Here is a 15,552-nt window from a genome sequence, read left to right as displayed (position 1 = left end):
CCTGATGAACATCAGACTTCAAAATGACCAGTGATTCCTGAGCTTGAGTCAGATGACAAGGTAAATCCTATTTTTTTTATTACCTACATTTGCATATACCGGTGTCCTGTTGACGTCTTGTATTTTCTATATCAGGTCACAGATTTAATTTAACTAATGAACTACACAAGATCATATTTCAAGGTAATGTTCTACTCAGATGTTGAGGTTTTCTTCTCTGTTTATAGTGTCAGTGTAAATACTCTTCTTAGCTTTTGTTAACCTAACATACCAATTACTTAGCTAGCATTAATGTTAGCCACACAGAATATATTTTAATGTGTTTTTATGCGTTTTATTTTTCTTTAAATACATACGCAGCTTGTCAAAGGTTTACGAGTTTGAAGGTTTATAGTAGCACACCTGACTTAAAGAGCCCTAGAATAGATTAGCTAGCTTGTTTTTGGTATAAGGATAACAGTAATGTTAGCAAGAAGGCTTACTAAATGTCACACAGGTATACACAGCCATGTCTGCTATCTCTGAAAGTTTGAAAAGTACTGACTAATGTAGCAGTAAGCATATTTGTTAATTAATAATTAACTTCATGTCCTCTTTTAACACATCCATATACCTGGCAGCTCCATCTCCAACATCCTTCTACCAATATAACCATCTCCCTCCTCTGTACATGTCCAAACCATCTTAATCTATTCTCTCTGACCTTGTCCCCAAAACAGCCAACCTGAGCTGTCCCTCTTATGTGCTGTCCTAATCCTGTCCATCCTCGTCACTCCTAAAGAGAACCTCAACATCCTCATCTCTGCTACCTTCATCTCTGCCTCATGTCTTTTCCTCACTGCTACAGTCTCTAACCCATACAGCAGACCTGGACTCACTACTGTCTTCCACACATTTCCACTGATGAGTCGCATGGTTAAGTTTTGCACGTTTTATCCCGGATTTTTTTTAAGCAATTATTGTTTTAAGGTGCATTTTTGGAAGGAGATTCCAGTTTTAAACTCCTTAAGGTTAATTTGACTGACAGAGTTTCTTATTCTGTTCATTTCAAAAGAGAGAGAGAGAGAGAGAGAAAGAGAGAGAGTTTGGTTATATAGCTGCTATAATGCAAGCAATAAAAGGGTTTTGTTTTGTTTCAAGGACATTATGAATGGATAAAATGTACAATGTCGAACTTAATAAAAAAATCACTAATGCTGGCAAATTGCTGAGGTGGAAGAGCAGAAAATAATGGTTGTTATGGAAACGTAATCCCATAATAATTGTCGGGTAGCTTATTGATTATTTTCCTATAACAGCATAAACCCAGTGTTTTATTCCTTACACATCGTATACTCTAAAATAAAGACTCAGACGAGATCAAATTTGAGGTCTGTGTGAGTTTTTATTTATCTTGAATACGACTCTTTACATAATGCATTTACTCCATGCATAAACTTGTAAACTGTGTAGACTCAGAATGACAGTTATCACTTTGTATAATAACTTCACCGTGCAGTCATTTTGTTTTGTTTTCTGTGTGCTTGCAGTGATTTTGCAGTAGGATTGTGGGTTTTGCATAATATTTTTACTCTTTATATTGAAAGATTTTGTTTGTGTTGGCTCAGAGGACATTTATGGCTTATGATAGTCTAATATTTCCAAATACAGCCTTTGTGAGGTTTGGGTACATCCTGAAGATGCAGTGTGAATATTTTCTTTATGAAAAGATGTTTTCTGCTTTTTCCAAGAAAGCAAATCTGATTGAGTGACTCACAACCTCTTGCTTGGGATAAAACCAAGTGCTTACAGCCATGTTCCATATAACCTAAATCATGGGTCACATACTTGGCTGGTCTTTAACAATTTAGTAGATTGGACAGAGATATCAGTATCAAGCGCTGCATGAAAATGTGAGAGCCCTAGTTGCATGAAAAACTGAGGACAAGGTTAAAAGTATCAGGTCAGTAGCAGGAGTCAGGCATTATGAATGTCTTGTTTTTGTTTAATTCCCCTTTTTGTTAAAGAAGAATCAAATTTATTGTAGTATGTTGGATTTAACATGTTATGAAAATCAGACTCCTTACTTATCAAAAAAAAAGTAATCAGGTCAACACCTTCAATGTGACTGACAAGCACAGAGGCCACGCCCCTTTCACAAAAATGGTCACACATTAGTCACACCTCCTTCTACTGTATGTGACTGGAAAGCACAGAGGCCACGCCCTTTTTACCAAAACTGACAGATACATTGGCCACACCTTGCTCAATGTGACTGACAGGCATAGAGGCCACGCCTCTTTCACCAAAACTGTCACACATTGGTCACACCTCCTTCAATGTGACTGAAAGCACCGAGGCCACACCTCTTTCAGTGAAACTTTAACAGAGACCACACCTCTTTTAATGAAACTGCCAGTCACAGAGGCCACTTTCAGTGAATTTGATTGACAGCCACTGTGGCCACACCTCCCTCAGCTTGACTAACAGGCACAGCAGACACCCCTCCTATACAGGCAAACAAGCACACATCTCTTCAACTGATCTCTCAGACACAGATACCATGCTCCTTTTAGTAAAAGAAGCCCCACCTTGTCTGTTTAGTGTAACTGTTAGACACATTGGCCCCACCTCCTCCTAATGTGACTAACAGGCACAGAGCCAACGCCCCTCTTCACTAGACCTCTCTCTTCACAGAGAGTTCCTACAATTTGACATCCTTCAATTTGACTGACAGACTCTGACTGATAAACGCACAAGCCACACCTCCTTCAGTCTGATGGACAGGCACAGAGGCTGCGATCCTTATCACTGGGCCTGGCAACCAGACTCCATACCTTTTGACTTTCAGATACAGATGACACGGCTTCAGCAGGCACAATGGCCTTGCCCCCTTCACTTCGCCTGCTTGTCACAGAGACCACAACAGAACATTGCAAAACTCCTGAGAATTTCATTGTTCCATTATTTTACATGTTGATTAATAATTATCGCTTAAATTAACATTTCCAATGTGTCTTGCACTACACTCACCTTGTCTAAGGCTAATCTGGAGGAAACAATAAAACCAAAGGATCCTCAATGTTCTGCATGTTTATTCTGTTTAAAATGTAAGACCATCTCCTGAGTTATCTTTTTCCGCAGCGACTGATGTGCATTATCTCTGTCAGACTCGGAGTGCATGGAGCCGAGATTCGCCGTTAGATGGGCTGTGAGACAGCTAATCAATGTGGCCTCCTGTCGCCCTGCTTCTATCTGCACAGGAAGCTTCGGCCACCAGAAGAACTTTTTTTTCTAATGATAGCTGAATACAGATGAGCAAAGAAGCTCCTGAAATCTGTTTCTCTTCTCAGTTTTGCTCTCTTTAAGTGCTACAACTACAATGACCTTCAGAACCTTTCACGCTTATCAGTTTATTCTGTATTTTATTTCAACACACTGATTTTTTACTTCCTCCTACTTAATTAACATATACTTTTTATATTTTACAGCTGATGGAAAATATTTTCCGTATAACACTCCTTTTTACAGAACGTTGTTCAAATCTTAATTCAATTAACTGAAATAAATAATATTTTAGATCTTTTTATTTTTTGAATGATTTTTGAATTGTTTTTAGAGTTTCTATATAGTTTTCCCTTTTACTATTAATGTATATTTCAATTCTACTTTATTTTTTAATTCTATTTAGATTTGGTTTAAGAAGCATTTGAAAACATGTTCATTTGTAGTTTTGTCATTTTATTCCTTATTTAAATTATTATTATTATTATTATTATTATTGTTATTATTATTATTATTGTTATTATTATTATTTCTACTTATGATTAACAATGTTTTAAGTATTTTTTTATTTATTTATGTATTTATATATTTTATTAAATCAATTTTTTATATTTACTACTGAAATTATGTGATATTTCATTGTAATATTTTTAAGATTTTGCTGCAATTTGTTTATTTACTTATGCATACTATGAGTATTATTTTATTGCATTTCATTTTTCCGTTTAATTTACCTATTATATGGTGTCGTGTTATTATTTTATTCACTATAGTATAATATAGCGATTCTTTTGACCCGTTTACCTTTAAAATATGGTCATTTAAAAAAAGAATTCTACACATGTTAATCGATTATTTCAACAGCTTTCAAACAAACTGTACTATATTACATTGGATATTTATCCATGGATTGTATTGAATGTATTTATTGAAGGGATTGTGCCTGTCCCTGGATACAGACAAATCTCTGCTATCTGTCCCATCTGATAACAGTGCTATCTGATTATCCTCGTCAGATCAAGGCAAGGTCAAAGACAGATTGCTGCACATTTCAGATGAGAGGTGAGATAACGATGCTGTCACGTGTGCTCATCTCTGCCAGTTCAATTCAGCAGATTTACACAGAGCAGGGATCACACACCTCCTGTCTCACCTTCTGAACATTCCCCTGGTTATCAATAGCATCTATTCCTCCAGTTTTTCTCTTTTTGTGTCTCACTAACCTGCGTGTGTTTACAGCGTTGCGTAAATCACTGAGCAGATGAAGTCCAGCCTCTGGCTATAAATGACATCACTAAAGATTTAATCAGTACCATATTGATTTCTATGACTAAACATGCACAGTGTACTCTAATTATTCAGTTTTATTAGTCTTCTGAACAGAAGAATCTTCTACTGTTTATTCACTGACTACTTTTATTAGAAATAAAGAGTTGCACAGCTGTATGTTTCTTTGCTTGTATAAAAAAAATGTCAATTTGTTTGGATAAAAACAAACCATAACTGGCTTTATTATTATTTTATTTTATTTATTTATTTATTTATTTATTTATTTATTTATTTATTTATTATTATTATTATTATTATTATTATTATTATTAAAACATAAATACATAATAATAATAATAATAATAATAATAATAATAATAATAATAATAATAATAGATAACAATAATAATCCTAGTGAATATAAATTATAAATAAAATTAAATAATTCAATCTCCAACCTGATTTTGACATTATTAAATTACTAAAACTTATTGTTTTTCTATTTTAAATTATTTTCTGCTAAATCTGAATTTCTTTATCTAGATTAACATAAATTTATCTTTTAACAAAATGCATTTTATTAATAATAAATATAGGTAATATTTAATATTTGGTAGACAAAAATTAACCCATAAGTATGTACATTATATTAAAGCATGTTTATTTACCTGAAGAAGAAGAAGAAGAAGAAGAAGAAGAAGAAGAAGAAGAATGTATTGTTTCTTCCCAGCAAAATAATGGAAAGTTTACAACACAATTTAGCCAACAGTAAAAAAAAATAAATTTAAATAAAAATAAAAGCAAATTAAGTCAGTTCCATAAGTATTGGCACCTTCAAGTGAGCTGGCAAATACTGTACACATTATATAACTTCAACAATTTACATTCAGTTGTTCAAATCTTTCACTAAAAACAACCAGAGAAACTGTTTGTATTTCTGTTCCTAAGAACTTTACTGTTCCTAAAAAACTTTTCATGCACAATAAATAACAGGATTTCCCTGGCAGTTAGTATTAGTGACTCACAGCTCCAAGTGTCCAGCATTTGTTCATGTCTAAATGACTGACATTCCAAAACATAAATTTTTTAAATCAGTGCCAATGAATTGTCATTCTTTTAAAAAAGTCCCAATCAAACCTTGTTGTTGCTTTTGGCAAAATATGAGTTTGCACAGATGCAAAATCTATCCATCTCCTAGAGAAAAAACAAAAAGAGCCCTACTGTGTGCTACTTATGCAGTTTATTACAAATAAATATAAAAATATGACTGTTTTTTTAATGCAATCTGTATTATTTATTTATTTACATGTTTTGTCACACCTTGTGTGTTTTAGTGCTTTTTACCTACGCCAACTTTATTTATATATACTGAATTTACAGCTGCTGAACCATATTTTCACTTATTATTAAAACTTATTTTACACACAAATTGTTCAAATCTTAATTTGATTAACTGAAATATATCATATTTTGTATCTTTTTTTATTATTATTTTGTATTATTATCGCATATATTTGTACATTCTGCCACTTATCTGCATTTATAATTGTTTTTATATTTTCTATATATTTTATATTATTTCTAATCGTCTAATTCTATTCTTACTCAATTTTTTTATTCTATTTTGATTCTGTTTTAATGCACGTATTTTTAACGCACTCTCTTATTTTCAGATTTTTTTTTATTTCTTTCTGTTTCTTCTTCTTCTTCTTCTTCTTCTTCTTCTTATTATTATTATTATTATTATTATTATTATTATTATTATTATAACTTATGATTCATGGGGTTTATGTATTTTGTATTGTTTAAGTTGTTCATATTTTATTATTTTATTAAATAAATGTTTACTAATTTAATAATAATAATATAATAATATTTACTATTGAAATTTTATTGTAACTTTTTTTTATTAACATTGCTGTAAATTATAGATTTATTTAATATTAAATATAATTTTTTACTACACTTTAAACGTTATTTTATTTTTCTGTTATTATTATAATGTGATGTGTTATTATTTTATTCAGTATAGTACAATATATCGATAATCTTGGTCCCTGTACTTTTCGTATTGTTGTATATATATATATATATATATTTATCTATAATCTATATATATTGTTAGTATTATTATTATTATTTTTTATTTTTTGGCTCATTTTTATCCAGTGAATCTGCAGTTAACTTTGTTTGGCTACCAATGTTTGTTTTGAATTCCCACCTGAAACAATGTGCCATCTAAAGACTAAAAAATAGTCACTGAACATGAATATTTATTCAGACACTCAGTGTACTTGATGACCTCTTAATAAAATCCTCAATGAAGTGACGTTAATCTGCTTAAAAGCAATCATTATTGTTATTTTACATAATAAACCATGCATCTATTATGGAAATTAATGATAATAGTGGCACTTGACAATAGACCACGTTAACTGACTGTAATGTAATATTTAACATACCTGATAGCTAAAGACCTTTTTATTCAAACACAGATGAATATTAAACGGTAAGCACACATTCACTTTTGGAAAACTCGTCTTTAGTCATGATATTTTGACCTGTTAAAAGCCAGCTTATTGGCACAAGCATAAAAACACTAATTATCAGGAGCAGCTGAAGCCATTAAAAAGTTGCCTCTCAACAGAAATGACATTCTGACATGAAAAAAAGTGTGTATCAAAAATGCAGCGCTGAAATCTACCAATTACTATCTATTTACATTCAAATGAGCTTGATCAGCATATCTCAGGGCAGAGCAATCTTAGAAACACTCAGATAAGAAACATAAACAGGTCTCTGTTGACAGGTCCAGGATTTTACCCCAATTTCCTTACAGCACATTAATTGTTTACGTGTGTGTTTGTAGTTAAATTTAATTACAGGTATCTGGAATGTGGTTAAAAAGTGGTGAAATTAAGAGTCATAAATACAATATAATAAATGACATTATTACAAATGGGAAAATGTTCAGGAACAAAATGTATTATATCATAACACTGTTGAATTCTTAAATCTGATTGGTCAGATGTATATTTATAAATTATAGGTTTACAGGTAAAAGCACAATTTCTTGTATGTTTTCGTCAACTACTAGAGCGAATATGAATTTAACAACATTCTAGCAGTTTCCATATTGAATAATTGAACCTTTGCCCTGCCACTGCAGCATTACACACCATTTAATTTTGTTCTCTTTGAGGATTTGATGTTGTAACCAGATACTGTGATGTTCTGAAATTCGGAGCCCCATCCAGTGCTTTTGTTAATTATTTACAGCACCGAGGCTGCGTCTGGGCCAGAGAAGTGTGTGTTTGAACCATGCTGTGCTCACTGGGCTGTTTAGTCTGAGCAGAGTGCACCATCACTCCAGTTATCAGCCACTTTATCTCTCAGAAAAACACTCTTCTACCCAGACAGCCTGAATGCATGTTAATAAACAGGGACTCTGAGTGGGACAAACTGTACATGTCACAAAACACAAAAGTCTGTTGTTTTTTTGCATCAAAACACTTATCCCTATATCAAATAATTGAACAGAATTCCGAGTTATTTTATCAAAATCCTATCAGGTTTAGCCAGTAGGCTAAAATTCCCTCAGAAATCCCCTGTCAGGTTAACATATGTTAGCTAGAAGTAAACATCCTTTCCGATATCCTGTCAGATTAGCTCAATTCAGCCAGCTAGCTAGCCATAAAAAAGCTATTAAGGAACATTTATATATATCACTTTAAATCCATTCAGAAATCCTGTCATTCATTCATTCATCTTCTACCGCTTATCCGAACTAACTCGGGTCACGGGGAGCCTGTGCCTATCTCAGGCGTCATTGGGCATCAAGGCAGGATACACCCTGGACGGAGTGCCAACCCATCGCAGAAATCCTGTCATGTTCGTATATTTTAGCCACATAAGTCACATTCACCATAAAGATTTTGAACATTTCTTTATTTCTGAAATCCTGTGTAAAATCTCATATTTATAGCCAGTTATACAGTATATAGGCATATAAATAGTCTAAAAATGCCCTCAGAAATCCTGTCAAGGTCAATATATAATCAATTTATTTAAAAATGTGAGTTTTTATGTCAGATTAGCCCCTATTTAGCCAGATAGCTAGCAACAAAAGTGACAATTATGAGTGTTTCTAAATATTGTTTATAATTCCCTACGGAAATCCAGCCAGATAAGTCATGATAGCTGGAATATTTTCTGAATTACAGAAATCCTGTCAGGAAAACTCACATTATAGTGAGCTAGCTAACTATAACAGTGAATATTATGAGCATTTAATGAATATCAGAAAAAGAATCTTTACAGTCATGGTGTTATTCTGTCTAGCTTTTATTTGGCTATTTAGCTAGCAATAACAGCTAACATTTATGGATATTGTTGGATGCTATTAGCCATAAAAGTGCTGAAGATTTTGAACATTTCTATCTTTTTAATTCTGTCAAATTAAATCATGTTAGACAGCATCCCAGTATGCTATATTTTAATGCTTGTTAGTTTTTCTACAAAACACTTGCATCTAATGAACACCATTCTGTTCAGCATATGTGTGTATTCGTGGTGTAAAAACATTCCCAATTTTCTTTCGTTCCTAACACCATGTATCTATTTGTTTTTAGGTTTGAGTCCTTCCTGTTTCATTTAAACTAATTTATCACTGGTGCTCAAGAGATCTAGCCACCATACTGTGCTTGTCTTTGGCCTCCTGTTGTTATATCTTTATTGCAAAGTGTCCTTGGCTATTACTGTAGAAATAAAAAATGTTATTAATACTCCTAGCTATTATTATAGAAATAGCTGGAGCAGCGAACTCCAGTAAAAATAACTAATGGCGAAGGGGGTGCCAAAACTTTTTTGCTGCAGAGCTTCTGGATGTGTTACTGCAGTTCTAAAAGAAATGGCCACTGTCTTTGAACAAAATGAGAGATTGTGTCTTTTTTTGTTGTTGTCATTGTTCTTCTTCTTCTTGAATCCATTTTTCACACTGGCACATATCTGATGATGGGTTTCTTCTGTTCGGATGTTTCCCTCAGGGGAGAAAAGGAAAGTGTGAGAGATATAGAGAGATAGAGAGAGAGAGAATTTGCTTCTGCCAGATGCAGAAATCTTTGCTCTCTATAAGACCTCCATCATGGCGGCTTTGAACCGTGACCGACGTTGTTGTGTTGTTCTGCTGCTGTGCTGCAGTGAACAAATTAATTCCAAATCTTAACACCTTACCCATAATTTTCTACATCCTCAATAACAAGAGCCAATTTCTGCATACAGACTCCATATTATAGCATATTACATCCAATTTCTCAGCAAAGGTTACTAGAGGAATTATCCTTGTAGTTAGTAATGGAAATGACTAAAACTAGACTGATACAGTGATTGTGAAAGTCTCTCTTCCTGCCTGTCAATCTGAGGGAAATCTGTGTAATAGTGAAAAAGTTATTTGGCTGACATTAGAAGAAGGAAAATCAGTTTACAAGAACACTACTACCATCTGCTGTGTGTATGTTGCAATGCAAGACCAATCAGTCAAATGTGGTCTACATCCTCCTCCAGTACCTTCTCATTTCTCAACAAGGGTCCACGACCTCCTAGTGGTCTGTGGTATTATTACGGAGGTACCTGTGATCAATTCTAAAAAATTTTTTTTTTTTTTTTTTTAAATATATTTTAAATTAAATTTTTAATTCATTGTTAGGTCCATTAAATTTCAAAAAAGCTGCAGAACTTTTAAGACTTGAATGAATGAATGAATGAATGAATGAATGAATGATGGTTCCATGAACAAAAAGTCTTCTGTCCACCAAATCTTCCAGATGTAACTTTCAGATGTTGCCTCAAGCCTAAACAGCTCCGCCGTCTTTCCCAGGTAACCTACTTTTAACAATTATTTTGCATAATGGAACATGATTGGCTCTTTTTTCTATAACATATCATTAGTTTGATGTCACATCACTACAGTAATCAAATCTTATGATGCAGGAACACACCTTTTTAAGAAATAAGGAACTGAAAATCTCATCTGTAGTAAAATCTCACTGTAGTTAAAAAAAAAAAAACAGAATTAAAAATTAATTGTATATGTAGATATAATTATTTAATGTTTGTCATTATGAATTTTCTTATTAATATATATTCGATTGTTTCAACTAATTGGTTATTAGTAATTGAAACGGAAATGAATAAGTAAATCACTTTGCTTTAATGAATGTTCTAGACCATTTTCAAACTTAAAAGAAAATCTTAAAAGTTACCTCACGTTTGTTATTAATGATGTCAATATTAACCTACAAATATAAACCCACAAAATTCATCATAGTCAAAAAAATGTAAATGTATCCAAGTGAAATTTGAGCTACATTCAAAACACACTTCCATTTAAGCAGAAACATTTGCAGACTATCAGAAGTGAAGTCTTCCAGTGATAAGATATAGACTACAGACTGCCTTCTAAGAGGAATGCTATCACAAGCTAATCTCTCCTGAAGGCCCTCATTGCCTGTGTAAACATGTAATTACAGCTGATAAGAGTTTCCTTTTCTAATATGGGCTATAAAAGCTAAGGCTAAGATGTTTAACTCAGTCACTCAATCACTTGGAACTGGGCCTAAATAATCAAACCATCAATGCTAATTTACAGAATGTGCAAAAGGTTGTAGAAAAAAAATCCAGGTTCATAAACAGCAGTCTTATCTGGGAAAGTTTTCATAAAGGCGATCCAAGGCATCATTGCGATCGAATAAAGGTCTTAGGCGTAGAGTGAAGTAACCACAATAGCTCATGCTTATGCTACTGACACTAGCACTAAGGTCGTCCTATTCATTTTAACATGTTTCTACAATCTTCTAATCTGAATTCCTGTTAGGAAGGAAAACAGCTCGCTAGCTCTAAAACCAACACCAATTTTGTTTCAAATGTTTATTAACATCTTTCTTCACCCACACAATTCCAAATTTGGGAAAAGTTAAAATGCTCTAGATGTCTTAAGACCTATTAAGTTATGTTTATTAACTAGAATAAAATGAGGTTCAGACGATTAGCAAGCTAGCTCGAAAAGCAAATTAGACAAAGTCAGCTAGATAGGATATTGTATATAATTAAATATTGTATATCATTTTATATAAATTGGAAAATCACAAAGGAAATGGCTCCTTGCATACTATTTACTCATCTAGTTAGCATTGCATACATCGCTCAGAGGAACTAGCCTGTACACATCTATAAGAACATAGCATCAAGAACGCTAATTCAGATAGCTAGATACTACACAGTATATTGATGAAATAAAGCCATTAGCACAGTTAAAGACAAGCTTTAACTACACCGTAGCTTTCACAGCTAGTCGACTATTTAGAGGATCGAACTAGCTTGTACAGGAATGGGAAAATAAATGGCTTCATGTACTCTGTAACTGTTTGTGTTTTGAGAATAATGAACCTCTTCCAACCCAATGACTTCACATGCTAATCCAGTCATTTAGTTATGGTTTATTAATTATGAAGAAACTTAACTTGTTCATTCATTCATTCACTCATTTTCTACCGCTTATCCAAACTACCTCGGGTCACGGGGAACCTGTGCCTCAGGGGTCATCGGGCATCAAGGCAGGATACACCCTGGACGGAGTGCCAACCCATCGCAGGGCACACACACACACTCTCATTTACTCACGCAATCACACACTATGGACAATTTTCCAGAGATGCCAATCAACCTACCATGCATGTCTTTGGACCGGGGGAGGAAACCGGAGTACCCGGAGGAAACCCCCGAGGCACGGGGAGAACATGCAAACTCCACACACACAAGGCGGAGGCGGGAATCGAACCCCCAACCCTGGAGGTGTACAACAATATAATTTACTTTTTGCTTATCGTGTGAGAGGATTTGGTATCGATTTGGTATTTGATAGCATATTTCACATTAAGCACATTCTAGAAATTGAATAGAAGACATAATTTTCTCACATATACATTACAGCACTGTGAAATTCTTTCTTCACATATCCCACCTTTGGAATTTGGGGTCAGAACACAGGGTCAATCATGATACAGCACCAATGGAGCAGTGAGGGTTAAGGGCCTTGCTCAAGGGCCCAACAGTGGCAGCTTGGCAGTGCTGGGGCTTAAACCCCAGAGCATTGAGCATCTTGAGCCACAACCACCCATTGGGAAATAGGATTGGATTCAGTGTGTGTGTGAGTGTGTGTGTATCCTGTCAGATAAACAGTGAACAGTATGAACAAGACCCCTGATCCTGCTCATGTCTCTGTACACATGCTGACAGCACTGACACTGTGCTGACTGACAGAACACACAATCACACACTGACACGGATAAACACACAGGCTGTCTCTGACTGACACCACAAGACACAGACACACACATACACATACACACACAAATCAAATCTGAGCAGAACCCACACTGTGTTTAGTCGCATGGCTCATTCACAATTTTATAACATAAAATATATAACAGTATATTATATCATATATAATATACTGATATAATCACAAAAAATAGAACAGATTATTAATTCTGATTGTTTGTGAAGCAACAATAAAACATAAACACATAAAAATTAAACAGATCACAGAAATGTGTGTAAATGTCGATAAGGTTGATAAACTCTAAATAAAATAATATTTTTTGCTTAATTAACATTTCTGGAAGGAGCCTCCAGTATCAGGGCTCTAATATATATATATATATATATATATATATATATATATATATATATATATATATATATATATATATATTTTTTTTTTTTTTTTTTAATCAATACCAAGAGAGAGAACACTTTAGGATGTACATCTTTATTTATTTATTCATAAGGTCTTCAGGAGATCCTGCATTTTAACACCAACCATAATTAAAGAAGGGCAGTTTCATACAATTTCTAGTTATGATTAACGCTGAGGAATGTCGGCGGAAAAAAAAACAAGTTAGGTCTTGCTATGGACTATAAAGTTGTTTCCCCGCTTTCTTGTAATGCGAATAAGACAAGAAACACGTTTTTGCACCATCTAGAAACGTTAAATGTCTTCATACAGAAATCTACACCATGTTTTTAAATATATTAATATTATTAATAAAGTTAGATTAAATTCCCCAGCCTTCATAGATGTATCTGTGAATTAGTCATTACTACATAAACAGTAAACAAGTCAAAGTCTCTAATATAAACCTGTGATTTACATTCTACCTGAAACTGTTATAAAAATGAAACGTCACATGTCGACCAGTTATAATAGGGAATTCAACAGCGTGTACGTTTCATCTTCGGCTGAATTCTACCTTTAATCTTCTGCTTTTCTGCCTGCTCATTAACGCCAAGATGATTTAAAGCGTGTAATAATTCACTCTTCTGGTTAGACCAAGTATAAAGAACAGGGTGTTCCTTTGTCCTCAGGCTCTTGAACCTTCTTAAGTTAGCATGTAAAGTTCAAATTGCCCCAAGAGAGCTTTGAAACACATGTCCCTGAGGATTTATGTGCTGGGGTTTTATATAAGCTGTGTATTTTTATTTATTTTTTTGCTTGAAGGGTGTCTTAAATGAAACATGGCACCTTTTTCGGTGGAGAAAACAAGGGTCAGAAAACACACTTTGATCAAAGAGTGCAGCAATTTGTGGAAAAAAAACCCCTGATGTTTTCTGTGCATTATGTTTTTTTTTTCCTTTCCTCCACCTTCCCTCGTCCTCTTCCGAGTCACCCTATTTCACCCCCCTACGGAGTGTGTGTTGTCGGTGTCTGATGACTCGCCGGATCGCTGACTCAACACTGACGCTGACATCAGTGCTGAAAATGTGTGTCAGACTGAACAGATAAATATAGAGACAACATCACAGAGGCTTGGAAAAGAGTAACGCTGTGAGGACTTCTGTCTTTCACCTTTTTATTTTAAATCAACAGATTATTCCAGGAGCCAATCTTCTTCAGGGTTTAGGGTTCAGGATTCCCATCATGTTCTAACCATGCCAAAATTGGCAATTTTCTATCCGTGCCAAAAAATGACACTGTTTTGTGCGAAGAATTGGATGCAAATGGATGCGCATCCATTAGGATCAAAAACCGATAACTGATGTTTTCTGCCAAAAATGATGAACCTCCATCAAGGTTAAAAAGGTTCCTTCTGTGTAAATTATCACATTCGCATCAAAAATGCTCTGTTTTTATCCATAAAGAAGGCATTATGCATCTGGTCAACATCGAAGCAATGACAAATCCAAAACTCTCAGCTCCAACGTGTCCTCGGATCAATCCTGCAGAGCAAGTGATCCGACTTTACTTTTATTTCCCACTCTGAAGTTTAGTTCCTACTTGCATTTGATTCACTACAATGAAAAATAAAAGGGAGGAAAGGAAGAGATAATTGGTGTGTTTTTTAATTACCCTAATTTCCAGTACACTGGTTTTCTAAATAATTTTTTTTGCGGTTTATTTGACACCCAAGCACTTGGGCCATCTCAGAGACGAAATGGGTTTGATATCACCATTTACTCTAAGATACAAACATTTGAACCAAACTGTGGCACAGCATGACACCGTGTCTCAAACTGCCTAAACAAATCGATGTTGTGTCTCAAATCGCATCCTTATGTACTATTCAAGACAGTTAGTGATGAATGGATTTCCAATGACAGTGAGTTTAAAAGACTTTTGTTTTGAGTAATCTTAGACATCATGACCATGATCATGACAACTAGATCATGACAACTATCTTGACCACAACCGAAAGTTTTTAAGAGAAACATCTCTTTGCATGAAATCGCTAAACATTACAGTGTGACTTGAAAACCACATGGACAGATGTTTAGGCTTTGATGTGCTCCAGATGCACATAAGATAGCGAGTATGTGAACAGTGTGTGTGTGTGTGTGTGTGAGTGTGTGTATTTCCAAATTGAGTATACTGTATATTTCAATTTCAGAGACTTGCAGCTTGGTAGTGTGAACCCTGGGTCATTTGTAGTGGCCACAATTAAAGCAAACAACTCACACGATTAC

Source organism: Tachysurus vachellii, chromosome 25 (assembly GCF_030014155.1).
Source record: "Tachysurus vachellii isolate PV-2020 chromosome 25, HZAU_Pvac_v1, whole genome shotgun sequence".
NCBI lineage: Eukaryota > Metazoa > Chordata > Actinopteri > Siluriformes > Bagridae > Tachysurus > Tachysurus vachellii.
This window is presented reverse-complemented; position numbering follows the sequence as displayed.